At 44.2% G+C, this 18,823-nt stretch overlaps 1 long non-coding RNA gene across 1 annotated transcript; it reads right to left on the reverse strand.

Annotated features, from left to right (window-relative positions):
• Window positions 1-1,073: 1,073 nt before the first annotated feature.
• Window positions 1,074-12,740, reverse strand: LOC310676875. The gene is made up of 2 exons (XR_014510768.1): window positions 12,125-12,740; window positions 1,074-1,616 (listed from the first exon to the last, which is right to left on the reverse strand). It is a non-coding gene; the product is annotated as an uncharacterized lncRNA (long non-coding RNA).
• Between the last annotated feature and the right edge of the window lie 6,083 nt (window positions 12,741-18,823).

Consider the following 18,823-nt stretch of genomic DNA (forward strand, 5'->3'; position numbering starts at 1 on the left):
TTTACCCTTCCAGACTACCTGCCAGAGAAGTAGGAGTCAGTTATAGTCAGTTGCCATTGCTTAAGCCAATACCACTCACTTTGTTGTAACCAATATTGTGGCCTAAATTTTGCCCAATAACTTAAACCAAAAATAAGTGTAAGTGTGAAATTATTTACTTGGGGACCGAGGCTTGGGGGCCTCAGAGCTCAAAAGATGTGCTGTAAGTCAAACAATTTAAAGGCTTATTTTCCTTCTGCCAGGCTTTGACTGGCTCAGTCAGCAGTAGCCCGACTCCTGAATGGAGTTTGGATTTGGCATGCCAGTATAGAAGATCAAACGCATCCATTCTTAAGGAAATCAGCCCTGAGTGCTCACTGGAAGGACAGGTCCTGAAGCTGAGGGTCCAATACTTTGGCCACCTCATGAGAAGAGAAGACTCACTAGAAAAGACCCTGATGTTGGGAAAGATGGAGGGCCCAAGGAGAAGGAGATGACAGAGGACGAGATGGTTAGACAGTGTTCTCGAAGCTACAAACATGAATCTGGCCAAACTGCGGGTGGCAGTGGAAGACAGGAGTGCCTGGCGTGCTCTGGTCCATGGGGTCACGAAGAGTCGGACACGACTGAACGACTAAACAACAACCACAAAATAACTTTTGCTACCTTCCCTTGTGTTGGCTTGCTCCTTTAGAGAGCCAAAATGGACAAATGCATGCATCCCTAGTTACATACGAGTTTCCTGCATGAGGGTGTACTTTGAACAGGACAGTTACTGCTGCTTATATTGGCCTGACCAGGTTAAGGGCTTTGGATGACTTTCCTTTTCGGAAGTCTAAGACAGGCAGAATGAACCATGATGATTACATTTCCTTATTACGAGGGTATTGTGCTGACAAAAAAACCAACCAACCAATGGAAACGTCCATGCTAAATTGTTCCGAGTTCAGTTAAAGTCAATAGAAATCAACTGGTTTAAGCTACCTGAAGGCCGCAGCGTTACGTTGAGATCCTCTATGCTAACTTGGAAGTAAATTCCATTAAAATCAGTCAAACTTATTTCTTAGGAAATAATGCTCAGGGGTGATTCTGAGTGCCACTAAACTTTTTGGATCACATTTATTTGTTTTATTTATTATCATACAGGAACCAAGAAATAAAGACAGATAATTAAGGCTGCTATCCTATGCTCAATTACCACGGAATGCCCCACTGAACCTTATTGCATGGTTTAAAAATATATTAATGTTAAGAACATTACACTGCCGGTTTGACATACATGAAGAAAATGTACAACACCCCATCCTATCTTACAATTCACTTAATAATTCTGAATCTATCAGCTAACAGTTCTTATCTGGGAGTCTAACTTTGATTTACTACTGCTGCAGTTACAGTTTCTTTCCTTTCTTCTTTCAAAGATTAAAAGGAATTTCTGACAGCATCATCCCCTTCTCCCTTATTCTGCACTAAGTTTAAGGCTGAGGCGGCAATATGATCAAAGCTGCAGTTAGCTTCTGCTCAGTCTGATAGCACGTTGAGATGGTGACATTGCACTTTTGATGTCTCTTTCTTTCTTTCTTTCTTTCTTTCTTTCTTTCTTTCTCTCTCTCTGTGCCTCTTGCCAGGGTAGGGCTCTGAAAGATACCAAACAGCCTGGTCTTAATGTTCCACTTTCTTTTCTCTCTTTGGGGCGAAGTGGTAAGCATTAATTTGCATCATACTAACAGACCATTTCCCTTGATATAATCTAAGAGCGCTGTTTAATTCTTTTTTTTTTAAAAAAAAATCAATGGCTCATTAATGCACATTCAATCATTAATATACATTAGCAACTGCTAATGGGCAGTATGAGAACAGAATGTTCATAGAAGACTTGCGACCAGTTTCCCCTAATGAACTGACCCTTGCTACTATTGGAGGTCAATTATATACAATGGCAACTTTTCTAATAAAGGGCTTAACAAAAAAACACCCCCAAAAAACCTATCACCAATGGAATAGCCAGCGATAAGCCTTGTCAGATGGAAAACCAATAATAATGATAAACAGGAAGATCTAGAAGCATGTGGTGCAGAGGCGTCCCTAGGGGTTGGTGAATCTTGCCCCCGGCAAGGGTGCATGCCCAGTTGGGTGCAAAAATCAGACTATGGAGTGTCTGATGCATATGTCTGTGGTGACACAACGCTGCTGTTATGGAGAGATCAAACACAGGAGAAGCTTCTCATCCTTCTCGCACTGTGGCACAAAGGCATGCAAATTTGTTCGCCCTTTCTCCTTGCCTTGCCTTCACTCTGGATGCTTCAAGTATTTGAGACATGTAAAAGGTAGTAATTTCTAATGTGGCTATTGCTGTAAATTGATATATATATATATACATATATATTGGGTGTGTGTGCAGATACAGCTCCTTGATGGGGGTAGCAAGGGGTGTCTCGGATGTGCTGTTACCAAAATGGAATCCTATTTTGGCATTAAATGGTGAATAAAATAACAGTGGCAATAATAGCGCCACCCAAGGCACTAAAAACAAACACAATTCATTCTGATTATGTATTGATTGTGATCTTGCAACTGATGGAATTTGGAATGGAGAATCTGTTGAGAGGTATGATCTAACCAGATTTCAGGGAAGTCATGAAGAATAGTTGAGTTCACTGGCATAGGAAGGGGGGTGCAGTGTGTGTGGTCTGCCCCGGGTGTCATCCCTGGGGGGGGGGTGACATCACTGGTTGAGTTTAAGCAATTTTAAAAGTTCGCTTTTGACTACTGTATTCACACCATTGTTTTGTCCATCCAAAATATATCTTACATTTATTATACCGACAGTTTAGATTTTGTAATAAGAATGTTTGTGTGTTGCAGTTGTATGCGTTTAGATGCTCTGATGAAAGTTGTCATGTATTCTAAAAGTAGGGAGATTTTAACAATCCTGTTAAATCGTATACACAAGAAGCTGCTGTAAAACAAGCCCATCGTAAGTTAAGATAATGCAAAGTACATGAGATCCAAATTCCATTCAGGACTTGAAGACACTAGTAAGACAGACATCCATAGTGATCTGCTCTGCATTTTAGATCTGTGCCACATGGATTTGATTTTCAGATCCTTCATAACAGCTGATTCCATTCCAGGTTTCCCATTTCTGAAACATCTGAGAAATATGGGTAAACAGCAATGTATGCTAAGTATATTTTTGAACTGTTGCAAGATCATTATGATCATGAGAATAATAAGGATGGGGAAAATGTACAGCTAAAAATGCCCCATCTTTGAAACCTGATGCAAAGCTAACACAGAACCAATGCATGTGAAATACTTAGTGCATCTTAAAACACAATTCAAAATAAAACCACTGAAATAAAATGTTTACCACAGTACTTAAAAAAAAAAGAAGTTTCGCATTCTATATTCCAAAAGTACTGTGATACTCCACCACCAACTTGCTTAAAATGCATATAAAATTGTTAGATTACTTCACCCTTGCAATTTTATGTTCAAAGAGATGAGTCAAAGTGAGCAAAAAAAATATGAAATTAAAAAATCAGAACTCCAGTCTTTTTTAAAAAAACAGCAGAGATCCTTTTTGATAACATTTGAAAGTGTAGGATTAGCTTTCAAAGACAGATGGCAATAAATTGAAAGCTTTAGCTTAAATAACATTCAATGCAAATAAAAAGCCAAGACTGACTATTTTGAGTGTGGATTTGAGCCCCACCTGGGGCAAAAGATTCTTGCGTTGCAGGGAGTTGGACTTCCAACTACGCAATTTTATATTAATTCCAAATCTACAATTCTATGCTAAAGAAGTCACTGTCATCCCATACAGGGTAAAGGTAAGTAGAGGCAAAATTGAAATGTTACCCACTGTCTGCTTGGGGGTGGGCTGGGGAGAGGAGAAAATTCTAAAGTATCAGGGTCTTCGCTTTATTTGATATATAACATGTTCTTTCAGACAATGCCGCAAAATTCTTCAGTGCACATATATAGCTATTGCCAGGTGAGGATACTCTTTGAATTATATTTCTAGCATGTTGTAGCATAAATAAGGTGTCTGAGTCATAGTCTCCCTTTATTAGTGTCACACAAACTGTGTTTTCAAACACAAAGCGTAGAGCTGCCATGTTTGCCTGAAGCCAAATATGTTTTCACAAAAGAGAAACAACCCCCACAATATTTAACCTACAGTATTTCAGGTTTGACCCCTTTTGGTAAAATCCATGCCAGATCAATAAACCCTTGGCTGTCTGATTCACTGTTTAAACATGCTGACCAGAGAAATTCCCCTCTGTGTTCTGAATTTGGGCATCCGGAATGGTTTGGAGTTTGGAAGCATTTTAGAAAGTTGGGTTGTGTGACGTGTATCATTTCTTCTTCATTACAATCGCACTCTACCTTTCTTCTACTGCTCAGAAATCAGGCCGCCTATTAATCATATTTTCTGCTGCTATTGCTATATATAACAAGAGTTGTTGAATTTCAGAGTCTTGCAACCTCCTTCATACATTTAAAAAGAGGGAAAGGGGGGATATTAATTCTCAAATGTGCACAAAGTTTTACTGACCATAGCAAAATGCAGTCCCCCTGCCCCAGGCTTACTGAAAAAGCACACCCTTCAGATTCCATCTCCCTCCTTTTCTCCATTTCACCGGTGCCTTTTTTCTTTCCTTTTGCTTTTCAGCTTCATACTTTTGACAGTATAGTCACTTTCGTGCATGCTAGATGAGCAGGATTGCTGCCCTCTCTTTCAGCACAGAGATGCCATCAAGGGCAACCCCTCTGTGGAGTTTGCCCTCCTATGTGTGTGACATCATACTGGGTCCATAGGGAAAGGGTTAACCAATTGTAAAATGACTAACGAATGGGAACCCAGGGGGCAGAGTTAACTGGGTATAAGGTTTAAGCACAGAGGTTTTTTTAGTTAGTTAGAGTTGTTGAGATGACAGTCTGTTGGTTGCACTAGTCTGGTGTGAGAGAGTGAGAGAATTTGTTAAGAGGAGTCAGTCAAACAGTTGAGATAATCAGTCGGAAGGTATGAGGAAGGTATAGGCCAGTAAAGAAACTAAAGTTAAGATACCGACAGAACTATTATCTGAGAAACCATAAACTTGTTAATGTTTTTAAAACAAACTTGGGGGGGGGGGGTTGGTTCACTTTTGACAACTGGCTGGACTCGGTGTTTTACCAGAGAGTAACTGGTTGGTGGCAGTGGGGAAGCGAGCACAGTGGTGGCACAGGGACCATTAAACGTCTGGGGACCCTGTGTGATCGCCACACCCTCCAACTTATTCTAACCAAAATCCTTGCAGCTGCCTCCCCCCCGCTCAGGTCTGCCACTGCCACCACTACCCTGTGCAACCTTGCAACTCATCCCCCTACCCACTGCCTCCACCAGAAGTCCCACCATCTCCGAAAGGCCTCTGCTGAGTGCTCAGATTGGGAGAGAAGAGAAAGTGCGCTTCTGGCAGTGAGGCCCAGCTTCCTGAAGCACATCAGTGACTGTGGCAGGCCTCCAGGCCTTGGTGGGGACCCTGCGGAGGAAGCAGGACATCACAGATTGACGTAAGAAGCCAGGACAGCTGCTGGGATATCAGTGATGTCCTAGTAAAATCAGGATCAGTCATGCAGGGATCTGGTTTACAAGATTCTCTCCCTCTGCCTGACCTGCCAACAATGAAAGGCTTTTGCGTGTTCAGACCCAGAAACCTCCCCCCCTAAATAAATTCACACTTGACTCAAATTTTGGTTTTGGTTTTTGGCAGCATTTAGGCCACAACTTTATTGATTACAGAAAGTGAATGGTTGCATAGGCTCTGGTTCGAGTAGCGCCCTGCCATGAAGGTAGCACTGACCCAGGGCACCAGCATAGTTCAGCCAAGGGTGAACACCCGGATAAGCGGAAAGCCGGGAACAGGCTATCTCCACCACCCAAATGTTCCCAGGACCCAGGCATGGGCACAACCCCCTCACAGGGGTTGACCAAACCTGGATTCCTTTAACGGAATACCCTTCACATAGGGATGGCGAGAGCGTTCTCCCATCCCTATCATCTGAACCAGAGCCTATCCACAACCTTATGAGTTGTGAAGATTTGCTACGCGGCAGGTGAAACCCAAATGGCAACAGCCAGTCAGCCAAGCGGGGAAAATTCCTGCCGTGCCCCTGTCCCAATGACAGATGACACACGACGGCATAGCAAGGTCAAGTGCAAAGCCCTAAAAGTAGGGAGAGGTGGGCGGGTGTTCCAATGCATGAGCCAAAAGAGGAAGCTCTGGGTCACATGCATGAGTATAAATAGGTCCCTCGAACCGTTTTGACTGTGTCCCATTGGCCAGATTGCACCCAGCTACGAGGGACCTACCAATCGGGTGTTGTGGCTGACCAATCGTACCCACTCACAACACAGGGTGTCGGTTTTCCAGGTCTCACCGTAATATGTGCCCTCTTTAAGGGAGGACCCGATTTCCCATTACATGTTGTCTGCATAGTGGAAGGAAGCACACTCTTTCCTATACTGTGAGGATGGAAAAGTCAAAAATGAGACTTGAGGGAGCAAGATCCATTGGGATGGGCAGCCAGGGCTATCTTTAGCATATGCGCCGGTGGGGTGCAAAGATCTGCCCAGCGCGCAGGCCAAAGATGTTGAGCTTTTTTTAGGGCACAAAAAAAGCGGCAGCAATAGCTCCTTGGTCTCGCCAAGGCCAGTGTAACTCCCCACCCACAAAGGGGGCATTCTGGAAGCATGGCAGACCAGAGGCAGGATTCTGAACCTGTTCAGCTTGGCAACCCAGGTTAAAACACTCTTTTAAAGGCTGCTTTTCTCTCTGTCAGGCTTAGATAGACCAGCAGCAGCCCCACGGCTGAGTGGGATTTAGATCTGGTGCAATTTTACACAGGTTTAATTTATACTGGCTTGCTTTATGCCAGTGTGCATAGGATTGCTCCTTTAAAGCTTAGTGCAGTTGTAGGGACCAGTTTAGCAGTGCTGGAAACAAGGATGGTGGAATCAAGCAGATGTGGGTTTTCCTCAGTTTTTCAGCCTTAGGTTCAGTTTGCAATATTTATGTATCACTTACTAATTATTATTTTTTAGGAAACGCTCATGAAAATTTGCCAGCATTCTAAGTACACTTTGGTATGTAATTTTGCTTAATATTTACCTTTTTCAAGCAACTTCCCCAATAAAAAGCTATGTGTTGGTTTCAAAGATATATGCATTTTTATGCATACTTTCTTTTGAGACATACATTTTGTACACATTTTTGGAAGAATTGCAGAAGTGTGAATTTTGGAAGGAAAGCTGGGTTTCAGTTTGCGTATTGTTTCAGAATGCAAAGGTTTCCATTAGAATGCAAACTGAATTCCCCTCTCCATCCCAGTTGGCACTTAATTTTTCTGCTTTATGAAACCCAAAGCTTCTATAGAAACCTGTGTAACTTTGAGCAGTATTCAATTACTTGTAAGTCACACTTGTCCCTTATTCCACAATACAAATATCTGAGCCCCCATTGGAGAAGGTCGCCTTGTAGAATCCTCATAGTACTGCATCTCTCCCTCACGCCCATTTAATTTATTTCTGGCTTGGTATTCATGAGCTTTCTCAGAAAACTCCGAAATAAAAAGTTTAACCCTCTCCCAAAGTAATAATAAAAAGATCTGTCCCAGCTTATAGTGCTGGCAACCTTAACACACTGCTTTCTTAACTGCCCCTCAGAAAATTCCATGTTTCTTGAACATTGGACATTAATCACAGCTCAGACTGAGCCATGCAAAAGCCCCCAATGGGTGATCTTCTAAGGCTTCAGAGAGCTATGGGTAAACCCAGGGATGCTTCAAAGCATTGGGAACAAGGGAGCTGTGTAATATCTGAGCTTGTTTGACAAAACACACCAAAGCTCTCTGACCCAAATAAGCTGAAGCTTAGGCAGAGACTATATATTGCCACAAAGCCCTCCCCTTGCCTTTATTTTCTTGGTTTTCAAAACTGATGGATGCTTTAAAAAATTCCTCTGAAAAGTCTAAGTATTGGATGCAGACCACATGTTTTCACTGAAGCAGAAGGGCAGGAGTATCACTACGTCAGATGCACACATAGCATCTTAGCATTAATCATTCTTATATAGCTCAAGTCAATGAGAAGCCTTGCTCCGGATGTGCTAAGCTTATCCACCCAGGGAGATTTTGTGGGAGAGGTATATTCAAACATGCTGTCTCTTAGGTCAGCCTTCCCTTCACAAACCTGCAATACTGCTGGGGCTAGGATGCGGGTGGCGCTGTGGTCTAAACCACTGAGCCTCTTGGGCTTGCCTTCAGAAGGTTAGCAGTTCAAATCTCCATGATGGGGTGAGCTCATGTTGCTCTGTCCCAGCTCCTGCCTACCTAGCAGTTCGAAGGCATGCCAGTGCAAGTAGTTAAATAGGTACCGCTGTGGCGGGAAGGTAAACCGCATTTCTGTGCACTCTGGTTTCCGTCACATTGTTCCATTGTGCCAGAAGCAGTTTAGTCATGCTGGCCACATGAGCCGAAAAGCTGTCTGTGGACAAACGCCAGCTTCCTCGGCCTGAAAGCAAGATGAGCACTGCAACCCCATAGTAACCTTTGACTGGACTTAACCGTCCAGGGGTCCTTTACCTTTACCTTTTCATTCTACTGCTAGGGCTTATGGGAGTTGTAGTCCAAAGCACAGGTTGTTAAAGCCTGCTCTGTATGCACATTGAAGACTGCTGGGTTGTGAAAGGAATGTGATTTGTTGAAACCATAGATCAATTCTCAATCCTGTCTTGATTGTAAAACAACATTTGTCATAGATTTCAAATACCTTTCTTTCTGCTAAGCCTTTTGTTTTACATTCTCAGCCATTTCCAATTAAAAAAAGACCCCCCCCCCAATGCAGATAGTTATATTTCTGGCATACCTTCTTTTTACCTAGACTTATTTTCGTTAATCAAGTTTTCTTAATCAATAATTAAAGATATGAGATGCTCTCTCTAAGCTATGCACACCACACATCTTTAGCACTGAGAGCTTTGACGCCCAACTGTGTCTCTCTATGGGAGTTGTCCTCTTCTGTCTCTCCTTTGATTAATGTTGTTTGCCATAGAAATGATGCACGGTGATAATGGTCGCTAAATAATCAGCCTTCAACACTGCATGGATACTGGGGGGAAACATAGTAGAAGCATACTTATTGCTATTAGTGTTGTGAAATATACTTGACACTGTAACATAGCCGGGGAAATTGGCCACCCTCTGGTGGGTGGTGCTGTGGTCTAAACCACTAAGCCTAGGGCTTGCCGATCAGAAGGTCAGTGGTTCAAATCCCCGCAACGGGGCAAGCTCCCGTTGTTGGGTCCCAGCTCCTGCCAACCTAACAGTTCAAAAGCACATCAAAGTGCAAGTAGATAAATAGGTACCACTCCGGTGGGAAGGTAAAAAGCATTTCCGTGCACTGCTCTGGTCCGCCAGAAGCAGGTTATGTCATGCTGGCCACATGACCCGGAAGCTGTCTGCAGAGAAACACCGGCTGCCTCGGCCAGTAAAGCGAGATGAGTGCCACAACCCCAGAGTCATCCGCAACTGGACTTAACAGTCAGGGGTCCCTTTACCTTTACCTGGTTAGAATAGGAAATGCGATGTGTAGCCATATTTGCCATATGCGGTCCTGAACTGAAAATAGGGTACAGAAAGGGGGTTATACCCCCAGTTACCCAGACTCTTCCTTCCTTCCTTCCTTCCTTCCTTCCTTCCTTCCTTCCTTCCTTCCTTTCTTTCTTTCTCTTTCTTTCTTTCTTTCTTTCTTTCCAAAGAAGATTACAGCACAAAATGTGGAGGCAGGTTCATGCATCAGCAATAGACAGGCAGCATATTTCCTAAGTATGCTTAGGGAGCAATTTATGGCAAGACCCATGAGCATGAGCAAGATCCAGTGGGTCTCTAGCTGATCAGGGAGGTCCCCAGGAATTATAGAAACCCTGACAAATTACCATCTCCAAAGAGCTTTGTGCTGCCAATTTCCTACTGGCAAGATTTTACATGTAATGAAAGACTTTAAACAGCAGTCCTCATCGCCAAGGCCCCAGCTGTTTTGTGGAAAGTGACAGGTCTGTGTATCAGAAGTGGTGTGAAGTAGGGAAACCAGCTGCAGGGAATAACAAGACAAGTGAAAGGCTCTCAGACAAGCATTTGGAGTGAGACAGAGAGAGGTGGTGTGTTGTGGGGTCTCGTTTTCCACGGTAGCAAGAAAGGTCCAGGGGGCGATGGTAAAGTCCTTTCCAAGACAGGGGAGGTAGACCCAGAATGTGATCCCAGCAGCGTACTACAAATCATGGATGTGCACAGCTAAAGCCCAACTAAGATCTGTATGAATGGGTAGAAGGGACATCAATGAGTGGGAACGATTTTCAATGGTTTCGGTGAGGAACAACAATGGTGGAGATAGGCCCTGATCCATGTTTATCATTTTACTGTTTTGCACAGGCTTCATTGCTGCCACTGTTGAAAAGAGAATCACAGCACAATCCTGTATGCGTCTACACAAAAGTCAGTCCCAGTGGGATTTGATCAAAAGATGCTACAAAACATAACCTCGGTGTTGTTACAGCTCCAAAGAAATTGGAATTACAGTTGCTACATTTTGAAAAATCTTTGGCATTCTGAATTGGGCACTTGGATTATTCAGTAATGTTCAACCTTCACAGCTTTGATATCTCAAAAGTGTAGAAAGTAGTCTCGACATATTAGTTTATATGTGCATCAAAAAGTAATCAGGAAGTAATATGTAATCTGATTGCTAGACTTGTTTTTTTCAAAACACTCAGCAAATAGCTCACTGGCCAAAGATGAATAGCTCCTGAAGATGTGGGAAATTGCAACAGTAGGGAAGCTAGCACTCTATAAAAAAAAACTTGTTTAAAGGTATATCAAACTTTGAGTACATAATGAAAAATAAGTACCAGTGATTAATTACTTGAAATAGTTTAGCTGAAGTTTTGGAGACAATCTTTATTACATGCTTTCCCAAACTTCTCTTAAACAGTAATAACTGATGCAGTACCGTGAGACACAAATGCTTCAATCTATGCCTTGTTCAAGAACAACTTTGTTGTTGTTTAGTCATTTAGTCGTGTCCGACTCTTCGTGACCCCATGGACCAGAGCACGCCAGGCCACCAGGCACTCCTGTCTTCCACAGCCTCCCACAGTTTGGTCAAACTCATGCTGCTAGCTTCGAAAACACTATCCAACCATCTCGTCCTCTGTTGTCCCCTTCTCCTTAGGCCCTCCATCTTTCTCAACATCAGGGTCTTTTCCAGGGAATCTTCTCTTCTCATGAGGTGGCCAAAGTACTGGAGTCTCAGCTTCATGATCTGTCCTTCCAGTGAGCACTCAGGGCTGATTTCCTTAAGAATGGATAGGTTTGATCTTCTTGCAGACCACTGGACTCTCAAGAGTCTCCTCCAGCACCACAAGAACAACTAATCATATCCATAAAGAGCTTCACTTTCTCCTTAAAGTGAAGCCAATATCATTCTCCTTTTCTTAGACACATTTAAGTTATCTGTTACTCCTTAAAGGCTTTGTAATTCTGCAATGTTCTTCACAAAATTACTATTATGCATAACTCATAGAACTGCACCACCATGTTAGTATACTGAAATGTGGTGATTCTTACTAATTTCCCAGTTGCTTTGAATGATGCTTCTCATAATAAAATACATGATCCTTCAGCTGTATTCTTGTGTTCACCATGTTATTATCTCAGGGGAAGGTTGGCATCAATCCGTATGGTATCATTTCTTCCTTGAATTCAATTATGAGTGCCTTTTTATTCCTCGTTGTCTTAAGCAGACAAAGATGGAAGGCAATTATGGGGTAAAACAAATAAATGAGAACAACAGAACAGCCCCTCAGGAATGTTTAGCTAAAGCATGATTGGAAAATCGTTAGCATGGGTTCGTAGTTGCTGTATATCATTGTTGCATTTGGAAAACAATGCCTGTATTCTCTGGAATTGGGTCTTTTGCTTAATCCTCCTCATAACAACCTCATGAGGCAAGTACGGCGTTGGCTCAAGCATTTAACCATTGCCCCCTCCTGTGGACACCCATCACTGTAAAGCATTCACATAGCAGTCAACTAATACTCACCAAAAACCTGCAGGAGATGGGTCCCTCTATTGAAGTGAATGGAAACGGTCATATGGAGCGGTACTCCCAGTTGTGCAGAGAGAGTGCAGGATTTTTACAGCCATGGGTTTCCGGTGAAGGTTTAACATGCTTTCTTCTGACATACAGTAGCTCTCTTAAAAATAAAAAAACAGATTTAACTATTAGGAGCATGCATATGGCTAATATATGCCTGGTGGTAAACATTTGAATTCTCAGAACCGCAGCCCGGCAGTAATTGCTCTGGAGCTGCCAACAGATCCAAAAATGTTAGCAGAAAGGGAGAACCTTTAGATGTACATGCCAGGCACATTAACACTGCATGGCTTCAACACAGGGGAGAGCAGCAGGATTGCTTAGCTTCAGAGAATGAAGGTCTCCTGAGCATTCTGTCCTCAAAGATCTATAACTGCCACCTTTGAAATGACATCATTGTTATCAGAGCAACTGATGACGGCAGATGCTGAAGCAATTTGCAATAGGAATTTTAAATGCATGTTTTGTTAGTCACTGATACACACACATATAATCACTAATAATAATAATAATAATTTATTATTTATACCTTGCCCATCTGGCTGGGCTCCCCAGCCACTCTGGGCAGCTTCCAACAAAGATTAAAAATACATTAAAATGTCACACATTAAAAACTTCCCTAAACCAGGCTGCCTTCAGATTCTTCTAAATGTCAGGTAGTTGTTTGTCTCTTTGACATCTGATTGGAGGGTGTTCCGCAGGGTGGGTGCCACTACCAAGAAGGCCCTCTGTCTGGTTCCCTGTAGCTTTGTTTATTGCAGTGAGGGAACCGCCAGAAGGCCCTCAGCGCTGGACCTCAGTGTCAGGGCTGAACGATGGGTGTGGAGACGTTCCTTCAGGTATACTGAGCCGAGGCCGTTTAGGGTTTTAAAGGTCAACACCAACTCTTTGAATTGTGCTCGGAAACGTACTGGAAGCCAATGTAGGACTTTCAGGACCGGTGTTATATGGTCTTGGCAGCTGCTCCCAGTCACCAGTCTAGCTGCCGCATTCTGGATTAGTTGTACTTCCTGGGTCACCTTCAAAGGTAGCCCCACGTAGAGCACATTGCATTAGTCCAAGCAGGAGATAACTAGAGCAAGAAGAAATGAAGTATGGGCAAACATAACAAAATGTATCTATTATGCAGTTCTTTCTTCTTGCATGTACTTCATATGCCAACTTCTGCATTAAAGTTAAAGACCAAATCTGAGAGGTTCATTCAAGAATCAGGTCCCCAGATGAAGCCCTCCAAGGTTTAGATTTTTTTTTGGGGGGGGGGAATCATGGTTATGTCAAAACGTATGTAGGATTTGAAGCATAGCAACATTTAATAAGTTAGAATCAATGTATCTAATGGGTAAAATATAAGAAATAGAGCAGGTTTATATAGTAAGAAAAGAGCACCATGGAGGGGTGGAGGGAAAGTCAATGGATATGAGAGATTTGTTCTGAGTGTTGCTTAAAATAATTTTTAAAATTTGAACATTTAATAAAAAGGTTATCCAATGTTTAGATATTCCTAATCTGCCTGCCACAATACTAAAACATATAGTGACATATATTCTTCCAGGTTACAAGGAGCATCTGCAGACATTCTTTCTTTCTTTCTTTCTTTCTTTCTTTCTTTCTTTCTTTCTTTCTTTCTTTCTTTCTTTTTTCTCGATCACTCGTAGCCGAGTAAGATTGTCTTCCATAAACATGGTTTCAACAGTGAGTCCGTAAGTGACTGTGGAGGTCAATTCTGGATAGCCACTCCCGATCTCAAGAGGGGGTGGGGTTGCGGGCACTCGACCCGCGACTGCATCTTTCCGATGCCGGCAATGACTTATGGTTAGCGGATATCGTTCAGGGGATCAGGGATTGGTTACAGGTCTGAGGGTATTGGCGGCGAGCTTCAGCTCGGTGGCGGGTAGGCATTGGCAAGGGGTATTGTTATGCAGATGAGGGCGGGGGGGAGGAGCGCCATCACCTCCCCCACATCACGAAGGGTAGTTCGTTAAAGGACTCCGGGGGGTGTCGCCTCGTCCGAAACCTACGGAGGCTAGGGCCTAAAGCGCGCCCCCGAGCGGTAACCCCTGGGGGGGCGTCTACGGATGTACATCTCGGGGGGCTCCCCCTGTTGGTGCTTAACCCTTCCCGGTTAGACCGGTTTGAATGTTAGGGCCAATGCCTACAGCCAATACCTCTCTTACCTGTAATCAATAAAGTTGTGGCCATTTACGCCCATTAACCTTAATTCTTGTGTCTGTCTTTTATTTCTACACCTGTGGGAGGGGGCGGGGATTGCCACGCAAAGCCACTCCCGATCTCAAGAGGGGGTGGGGTTGCGGGCACTCAACCCGCGACTGCAGTCTCGCGGGGCTGGAGAGCCCCGCGGGAGTCAGGGGATTCCCTTAGGCTCATTAGTATGCACCTTCCCCTGGGCCACCCAATCGGCTGGCGAGAGGGGCGGGCTTGCCAGGGGTGATTTAAGGTCGGGGCAGCCCTGGCTCGCCCCTTTCTCCTTCTCTCACCAGACCAGGTAGTTTTTCCCGCCCACCCTCCCTTTAGGTTTGCCCTTGGACTTTGCTATGGGCTTCGGCTGGTCGCCGCAAGGGGCCTGGTAGGAATTTTTCCATTTGGCTAAATTGGCTGTGTTTTGGAGCCACTTGGTTTTTTCGCCTACCTCGTAGCAAAACGTCACAACTTCCGGGTTTTGGCGGGTAGGCATTGGCAAGGGGTATTGTTATGCAGATGAGGGCGGGGGGGAGGAGCGCCATCACCTCCCCCACATCACGAAGGGTAGTTCGTTAAAGGACTCCGGGGGGTGTCGCCTCGTCCGAAACCTACGGAGGCTAGGGCCTAAAGCGCGCCCCCGAGCGGTAACCCCTGGGGGGGCGTCTACGGATGTACATCTCGGGGGGCTCCCCCTGTTGGTGCTTAACCCTTCCCGGTTAGACCGGTTTGAATGTTAGGGCCAATGCCTACAGCCAATACCTCTCTTACCTGTAATCAATAAAGTTGTGGCCATTTACGCCCATTAACCTTAATTCTTGTGTCTGTCTTTTATTTCTACACCTGTGGGAGGGGGCGAGGATTGCCACGCAACCACACATCCTTCCACAGTGGGGACATAGGTTTCCGAGCAGGAGATGATCACGGTGAGGATTTTTCAAATGTGCCTTCCTCTTAGCTCAATTCTCCCTTTCATCCTGAGTTTGTGCTTCTTCGAAGTCCATGACACCTTTGGTAGAGGCTATTCTCCAACTGGAGCGCTTGCAGGCCATGTTTCCCAGTTGTCATTTTCAAAGATTTGCCTCGAGAGCTTCTTTAAACCTCTTTTGCTGTCCACTGGCAAAAACCTACATGCAGTGGGTGATAGTGGTGTAGAAATGTATCTTGTGATGAGGAAGAAAAACAGTTGTGACCAGGTACATAAATTTCAGAGGCCAGGTAATATAGATATGTCTGAGCTGTCCCCATGTGATAAATGCAAAATGTAGGCTGTTCCCCCCCTCCCCCCATTTCAAAGCAATGCTGATTTCCTTCACTGTAAAAAATAGTACAGAACAAAGACGTGAGATTTTGTACCGGCCATTTTCTTCACAGTGGATTTTTCATTTTACTTTAATTAAAGAGTAATCATATGCTGCATTATTGGAAAGAACACTCTGGATGTGAATTAAAGGAAAATCTGGGACAATGTGAGAAGGGAGGGAAATCTGTAATTTAGGAGAAAGCACTGATCGTATCCAAATTGCTAAATCTATTTAACACTATTAAAGAAGCCTTAAATGGATTCAGCCACATTAGATGAATTCCAAACAGGAATTTGCACTTATTTGATCAATGGAAATGAGGCTACTAATGTGGATTTTGGAGACTGGTAGAGAATAAAGTGGATTAGTTATATTATGCTAAATAGCAGGGAAGAAGAAAGGAAAAGGAAAAGACTTTTCTTCTTTTGCACCAAGCTGGGGCACATCTTACAGCCTGGGGGGCCACACTCTATTTGGGATAGCCTTCTAGAGGCCCACATATTAGTGGTAGGCATGGTCATAGGCAAAGATGGGGATTTTTACCTTTTATTGAGTAGGCTTGCTTTTGCATGTTCATCTCTATGCCTCTGATAATGGAAAATGAATTCCAGCTAGGACAAAAGAAAACACTATCAAGGAGACTGTAAAAGAATCATAGAATCATAGAGTTGGAAGAGACCACAAGGGCCATCGAGTCCAACCCCCTGCTAAGCAGGAAACACCATCAGAGCACTCCTGACATATGGTTGTCAAGCCACTGCTTAAAGACCTCCAAAGAAGGAGACTCCACCACACTCCTTGGCAGCAAATTCCACTGTCGAACAGCTCTTACTGTCAGGAAGTTCTTCCTAATGTTTAGGTGGAATCTTCTTTCTTGTAGTTTGGACTGCTGCTTGTGGCTTGGGAGGGTGTGTGGTCCAGGATGACTCAAGGACTAGGTTCTCCACCCGTTTTACACATATGCATTCAGATCTGAGCCACTATCACATTAAACACATGAGACGGTTGTGCAGTTCACTGAAGAACAATGCAGACAGAACTCTATTCATTGGCTACACATGACTAGGAAAACACTCCTTCCCCTTTCTCTCTTATCAACCACTAAGGAGAACGCCTCATAAGCATTCTGAAAAATCTGAGTGGGGGAAAAGTCCTACTCCCTGTCCCCTCTTAGGACAGTGGTTCCCATGGACAACCTGAAAATTGCTGATGGCCTTAGAGGACCCCATAATCCCCCCCCCCCGCCTGTTGCAGCAACCATCATGTGCTGTGCTAGGAGTGGAACGGTTTTTAATTGTGCTTTAATTGCTCCTTTTATTTCTCTCGTTGCATTTTCTTGGGTTACAATTTACATTCCATAAAACCCAAATTGTAATTAAAAAAAATACAATATAAGAAATAAAAAGGGCAGTAAGAATGCAATTAGAAGTCGATATGAATATTTAATGTGGGTATGCCGCAGGCCACCTGAGTGAAGCTCACAGACCATAGTTTGGGGAACTCTGCTTTAGGAAATGTGTGCCTTTGTAGCACTCAAAATACCTCCCAAGTAACAGGGGCTGTGAAGCTGAAGAACGTGTTTGCATCTGCAGGCTAGAAAATGCTTCCATGGTAGAAGGAAGTCTTCGGGATTAGCAAGGTCCATTGTTTCACTCAATTGATGTGACACTTTCTCAATAATGAGAAATTCCCACCGTTTGTGCAGCCATTGATCCAACAATAGAATTTTATCAGATGTGTGTTTGTGCGTGTATTGATTGCAAGTTCTTTTTTACTTTCTTTTCTTTTCTCTTCTTTTTTCCCCCTGCAATGAGGATTGAAAATAAATCCCTATATTCAGTGCTTTTCTGTTACGAAAAAAGAAAAATAAGGTGGACGTGGGTGGCGCTGTGGGTAAAAGCCTCAGCGCCTAGGACTTGCCGATCGAAAGGTCGGCGGTTCGAATCCCCGCAGCGGGGTGCGCTCCCGCTGTTCGGTCCCAGCGCCTGCCAACCTAGCAGTTCGAAAGCACCCCCGGGTGCAAGTAGATAAATAGGGACCGCTTACTAGCGGGAAGGTAAACTGCGTTCCGTGTGTTGCGCTGGCTCGCCAGATGCAGCTTGTCACGCTGGCCACGTGACCCGGAAGTGTTTGCGGACAGTGCTGGCTCCCGCCTATAGAGTGAGATGAGCGCACAACCCTAGAGTCTGTCAAGACTGGCCCGTACGGACAGGGGTACCTTTACCTTTACCTTTACTCACCTTGAAGTTGTTATAATAAGCGCCACCCTTTTAACCCCTTTTTTGTGGAGGAGAGGTGATGGTATTTTGTACCCTTAAGTACAGCTCCCCCCAAAGCACTGCCTATATCCAATGAACATATTATTGTTATGTATTAAAGGAGTAATATGTACAAGAAGCCATTGGTGTAGCAAGGTCAGGTGGTACCCGGCGCAGAAAATTTCTTGTCAACCCTCCCCCATTGAAATTATTAAAAGAAGGCAAAATAAGATACTTACAGTCACAAGTGTTATTTTCTGGTTTATTTACTTAATATTGTGAGCACAAGCACTTAAAACCTTTTCCCCCGCAATGGGAATTTATTATGAATGATTTTTTTTGCTGAAAGGGCATCACCAGAGCTGGAAAGAGGCAGCACAGAGCACAAAGGGCTGGAGAGAGAAAGGAGGCCCCAAGTGCTATGGGTTCAAGAGCTCCAGCCCAAAGGAAAGACAAGCATTGCCAGCTGTTAAAGGGCTGCTCTGCCTCGTCTTCTTAGGACAGCCCTACTCTTCCTGGTGAGGGAGGAGACCCCTAGGAGGGTCCTCCAAGCATCAAGGTGTCCCAGAAGAGGAGCAGAACATGAGGAAGGGGGTGGAGTCTTCCTTGGAGCCAGAGAGACCCCCAGGGAGGGAGAGAAGGCTGATGTTGTAGGGCAGCTGGAGAGATGCAAAAGGGAGCCAGGCAGAGGTGTAGTGGTTGGAGGGCTGGACTAGGAGGACCTGGGAGAGCTGGGTTCGAATCCCCACTCAGACATGAAGCTCCCTGGTGGACCTTGGGCCAGCCCAGCCTACTTTGCAGGGCTGCTGTGAAGATAACAACTGGTGGCAGGGAGAACCATGAAGGCCACCTTGAGCTCCTGGGAGGAAAGTGGGCTAGGACTGTCC

The sequence above is a fragment of the Podarcis tiliguerta genome, assembly GCF_965153285.1.
Source record: "Podarcis tiliguerta genome assembly, chromosome: 4".
NCBI classification, from domain to species: Eukaryota; Metazoa; Chordata; class Lepidosauria; order Squamata; family Lacertidae; genus Podarcis; species Podarcis tiliguerta.